This window comes from Mytilus galloprovincialis, chromosome 1, assembly GCF_965363235.1.
Source record: "Mytilus galloprovincialis chromosome 1, xbMytGall1.hap1.1, whole genome shotgun sequence".
NCBI classification, from domain to species: domain Eukaryota; kingdom Metazoa; phylum Mollusca; class Bivalvia; order Mytilida; family Mytilidae; genus Mytilus; species Mytilus galloprovincialis.
Genome location: NC_134838.1, coordinates 131283646 through 131289645, shown reverse-complemented (window position 1 = coordinate 131289645; position 6000 = coordinate 131283646). Strand labels below are relative to the sequence as shown.

General features: G+C 31.8%; 1 protein-coding gene across 1 annotated transcript in view; it reads right to left on the bottom strand.

Annotated features, from left to right (window-relative positions):
• Positions 1-3570: 3570 nt before the first annotated feature.
• LOC143060246 (E3 ubiquitin-protein ligase HECTD3-like) overlaps positions 3571-6000 on the bottom strand; it is a 74935-nt gene continuing 72505 nt past the window's right edge. The window contains exon 19 of the mRNA XM_076233571.1: positions 3571-5072. The gene's annotated coding sequence lies outside the window, so the exon portion shown is untranslated. The remainder of the gene's footprint in view (positions 5073-6000) is intronic.

The window sequence follows — 6000 nt, the reverse complement described above, 5'->3', positions numbered from 1 at the left end:
AGAGTGGTCCAAAGAATGCCACCTATATATCATATGATTTACTTACATTAAGGTATATATAATATAGTTGCATTATTTGTGAAAATAAAGAATGAAACTTTCAGCTACTTTAATCGACCCTTCAAAATTGAGAAAAAACTAATAACCCCTCGAAATTGCAGTAATATGTTTACACTTTAAAAGCATCTCACATGCATTATCATCATTTATCATTTATAAAGAAAATTTAGACTGTGACCATGAACATGTATATCGTTAGATATACTGTTCCCAGCTGTCACGTTGTATTGGATTTTTAAATTAAAATTTATCAAAAAGTAATTTTTAGTTTCTGAATAAAATATTTTTCTGCTTTTTCTTTCTTTAACATATATCTTTTGGTTTACAATACTAGTGTTTATATTCATTTACCATGCATAGATGTATTTTTTCACCTGCTTGGATTTATTTTGTAAATGATCGTCAAACCCGGAATTACCCTTATCCGCTTCCGGAATCGGATCCGATTTTGTAAAATTTTGTCTTCACGGCCGCCATTGTTATGTGTTTACAATGTTGTTTTTGTCAATCAGATACGATTTTACGGGATTTTACTCGAATTTATACAATATTTGTCGGCGATTTTCTGTATAAAGCTAGCGGTTGAACAAATTGAACATCGCCGTCATGAATAATAATGATAAAAATAAGTTTTTAGCTCGTTTAATTGGAGACTTTGGTGAACATGGTGAAAAGGTTTGCAAAGTAATTTCTTATTTTCTTTCAAATGTAAGGCGACTACGTCGGGCGTAGCTAGAAACCAACTATCCTAGTCGAAATTCCGCTTGCAAAAGTGGAAGGTCGCGGACCACCGCTAATTTGCACACCTGCCTCCAAATTGAAAAGCTACGAAAATTTCTTTTTCTAATTTGAAATTGCCGCCAACAGCATGAACAGTTGAATTATATAATAGACTACTGACGTAGTTGTACTACGTATTGATGACAAACAATATTGCTACGACTTTGGTCATTTGGGAAATCTAAACTGCTTGTCTTAAGAGATTTTCGGCGATTAAATATTTCATACAATTGTTCTTTGACATCTTAGCTAAAAGCTCAAGTCATAATGAACTACACAAGGATTTTTAATAAGCACTACTTCCTATGTGTAACTTTAAAACTTTTGGATAAATCGACGATCATTTAAGGTTTTTCTGGTCATTTTTTTTGTAATCCAGAATAAAAAGTATTAAAAAAGTGTTCAATTAGTTATATATAACATAGTAACAAGCTAGATAATAACAATGGCAAGTATTTCAGGATTTATTGGATAGAACACAAATCTAGGGTGCTCGCATAATGCAGCTTAACTGCATAAAAACAGAAACCCAACCATCTTGTTTAACGTTTACTTCATAAATATTCGGAAATGCTAAAGCTACGTCCTGCACTGACGACAAACCTAGATAAAATAGGTAAACCGGTTTTTTTTAAATTACTAAGTTACGCCGCAGTGCAATAATTGCACCTCGGAGACAATCAACTTAACATTCCACTCATACCCAGTCAATAAGTATACAATATGGTATGAGTGTTTCTCTTTATCAAAGGCCGTAGGGTGACCTGTTATTGCTTATATTGACTTTATTTGAACTTTGGTTGTAAGTTGTCTCATTAGCAGTTATACAACATAATTTTATCATTTTACTAAGAGTCTCCAAACTTGACCCTTAAATTGCTACAAACACTGAGAAAAATTTCGCCTTGACACTTGAAACTGTAAATTTACAGTCAAAAGAACCGCATTTCCCCCTGGCTTGACATATGCACATAAAAGTGCACAAACACTAAATTTTCTTACCTTGACACTGATACATAAACAGTGAAAAAATTTTGAAGATATTCCGGACTTGACACTGCCGACAATGTTACAGAGAGATAAAGAGACAAACACTAGAAGATTCCTGAATTTACATTTGTAGATAAACAATTAGAATTGAGCTTTCCTGACTTGACACTGTCATAAACAGAGACAAATATTAAAAACTTTCCCCAACTTGTCATTGGTACCTAAACAAGGACAAACACTCAGAACGGACTTTACGCCGGTACACAAATTGAGGATTCTTCACTAAACACTAAATAAACAGGGACAATCACTGATACGTTTCCTTGAGTTAACACTGATAGATAGAAGTAACAACATACAGATGTTTCCTGAAAGAGAAACACTGAGACGTTTTGACTAGACACTGGAACATTGGGACAAACAAAGACATTCCTAACTTTACACATAAAAAAAACCATGAAATTCCAAACTTTAAACTGGTACCGATATATATGATCAGAAACACACTAATGCGTCTCCTGACTTGACACTAAAACTGGTACCGGTATATGATCAGAAACAGACACGAATGTGTCTCCTGTCTTGACACTTAAAACTGATATATATGATCAGAATCATACACGAATGTCTCCTGTCTTGACACTTAAAACTGGTATATGATCAGAAACAGACACTAATGTTTCTCCTTTCTTGACACTTAAAACTGATATATTATCAGAAACACACTAATGCATCTCCTGTCTTGACACTTAAAACTGATATACCCGATATGCATTTTCCTAACTTGTTGATTATTTTTTTGTGGTTTGCATAATCTCAATTCTCAACTGGTCAAAATTCAATTGATTAAGACTTCTTGCTTCCTCTGAATTACAAATTGTGATGACACATAAAAGGTGAGCATGTCTGATGACTTCTGATGACTATCTTTTTGTGACCATTTAAAAGGAAAGATTTAGTTTGTCATTTAAAAGGAAAGATTTAGTTTGTCTACATTTAAAAGGAAAGATTTAGTTTGTTTACATTTAAAAGGAAAGATTCAGTTTGTCTACAATTAAAAGGAAAGATTCAGTTTGTCTTCATTTAAAAGGAAAGATTTAGTTTGTCTACATTTAAAAGGAAAGATTCAGTTTGTCTACATTTAAAAGGAAAGATTTAGTTTGTCTACATTTAAAAGGAAAGATTCAGTTGGTCTACATTTAAAAGGAAAGATTCAGTTTGTCTTCATGTAAAAGACAAGATTCAGTGTGTCTACATTTAAAAGGAAAGATCCAGTGTGTCTACATTTAAAAGGAAAGATTCAGTTTGTCTACATTTAAAAGGCAATATTCAGTGTGTCTACATTTAAAAGGAAAGATCCAGTTTGTCTACATTTAAAAGGAAAGATCCATTTTGTCTACATTTAAAAGGAAAGATTCAGTTTGTCTACATTTAAAAGGAAAGATTCAGTTTGTCTACATTTAAAAGGAAAAATTCAGTTTGTCTACATTAAAAAGGAAAGATTCAGTTTGTCTACATTTAAAAGGAAAGATTCAGTGTGTCTACATATCACCTTTAAATCATTAGAGAAACAGGTTCCACCCCTGAATCTCTGGCAAAACAATACTTCTCCACTCACAACAATTAAATTTTATATACTCTGTACTGTATTTTAAAAGCTTGTCTTTTTTTTTCAAGGATATGTGTGGAATACATGTGCCTAAGTTAAGCGTGGGATTAATAAATGAACAACCCAAACAATTCTATAATATCTTAACATCAATATTATTAATTGAATATAAAAGCATCAATCACATTGGTTTATCAAAACATAAACAAATCACAGAATATCTAATAATAAATTGTTATACAACATCATACATAATATCAGATTACGTTATCAATGTATACAATTTGATTGAGAAACAATAGGCTGGTGTATACTTGAAACATGATTTCTAATCTTTACATTTATTGAACCGTATCCTAACCTTAATAATTTGAAACTTCAATTTTGGCTAAAAAATATTGAAAGAAAAAAAGGCATGGAAAAAATAACAAATAATAAAAAAAATATGTTAACTTTAAAAATCTTTGAAACTTGTACAAATTCACTGCTGATGAATATCTTAGAAAAATAACAGAGTTATAAATATTAATGATTAGTATAAAAGCCAATATTTCTACAAAGCCTCTCTCATCCTGTCATATTATTAACCAGATTCACTGATATTAAACGTGAACAACACTATATCAACATAATGACAAATACATTTACATGTGTTGCAACTTTTTTTTATGTATTGAAACATTCACAACTTACCATTAATAATTCTTCCATATTTATTAAAAAGAATAATTGACATTGTTATAAAATATTTTCTTACAAAGCTATTACTATAAAATATAATTTTTTTTTTACAAGCAATATTTCACTTTCAGAAAAATATGAAGCCTCTTCTCATACTGGACAGGTTACAAGAAATTTGGTATATATGTATAATTTGAACAAATGATTTCAAAATCACACAAACCAAAATTAAAGAAATACCATAATCATATGATAATAAACTAGAATACTGCTAAAATACCAGGATGTGTTTATAAAAGTAACATATATAATATATTATTTAGGTGTCAGACCACCAATTACTCCCTCCAATTTAGAACATATGTAAAGTAGCCCTCCTCTGACACAAAACAGTGCTTCTGGTGTCATTGTTTAATTATACTAACCAACACGCTTGCAGAAATGAAACTTTTGGCGAAAGAGGAATATATTTAGGCCATTTTGAGTCAAAATTCACTTGTCTATGAGTTTGCATTAAATATTCTGGATTAACGTGCTACATAGTATACTAATTTAAGACTGATAGAAAGTTTCCAGGGGTTATTTTTGGGGTAGTTATTTTCCCAAAGACAATTATTCTTTCTTAGAAGATTTTAAACATGGGTTGAAAATTGATATGAAGAAAGGTGACACATGTACAATACATGATATATACCTGGTTTCTATGAAGTTAAACTTAAGGTAAAATATTTAGAAAACTGTGAAAATTGCAAAATTTGGTGGAACAGATAGGGACTTTTAATTGGTGGTCTGACACCTACAGCTAACATCTGGTACATTTGGCTCTATTCAGGAACCAGTATCTTATGACCTGTTGTACTTTCATCAAATGAACAAAACTAATATTGCTGTCAAACATTAGAAGTTTGACCACCAACAGCACTTTGATACCCTAAATGTTTTAATATCTTAACAAGAGTGCACACGCTGAAATGTCTCGCCTTCTATACTAATCATTGATATTATGTAGATAGTCCTAAGTATAAAGCTTTATTACAACTGTCTCATAAACTTAACATTAACCAAGATAACTAAACAAAGACCAATGAACCATGAAAATGAGGTCAAGGTCAGATGAACCATGCCAGGCAGACATGTACAGCTAACAATGCTTCTATACAACATATATAGTTGACCTATTACTTATAGTTTAAGAAAAATAGACCAAAACACAAAAACTTAACACTGTGCAATAAACCGTGAAAATGAGGTCAGGGTCAAAAGAAACCTGCGCTACTGACATAAAGATCATAAAGTATTTCCATACACCAAATATAGTTGACCTATGGCATATAGTATTAGATAAAAAGACCAAAACTCAAAAACTTAACTTTGACCACTGAACCATGAAAATGAGGTCAAGATCACATGACATCTGCCCGCTAGACATGTACACCTTACAATCATTCCATACAACAAATATAGTAGACCTATTGCATATAGTATGAAAAAAAACATGACCAAAACACAAAAATTTAACTATAACCACTGAACCACGAAAATGAGGTCAAGGTCCCATGACATCTGCCCGTTAGACATGTACACCTTACAATCATTCCATATAACAAATATAGTAGACCTATTGCATATAGTACGAAATAAAACAGACCAAAACACAAAAATTTAACTATAACCACTGAACCATGAAAATGAGGTCAAGGTCAGATGACACCTGCCAGTTGGACATGTACACCTTACAGTCCTTCCATACACTGAATATACTAGCCCTATTGCTTATAGTATCTGAGATATGGACTTGACCACCAAAACTTAACCTTGTTCACTGATCCATGAAATGAGGTCGAGGTCAAGGGAAAACTGTCTGACAGACATGAGGACCT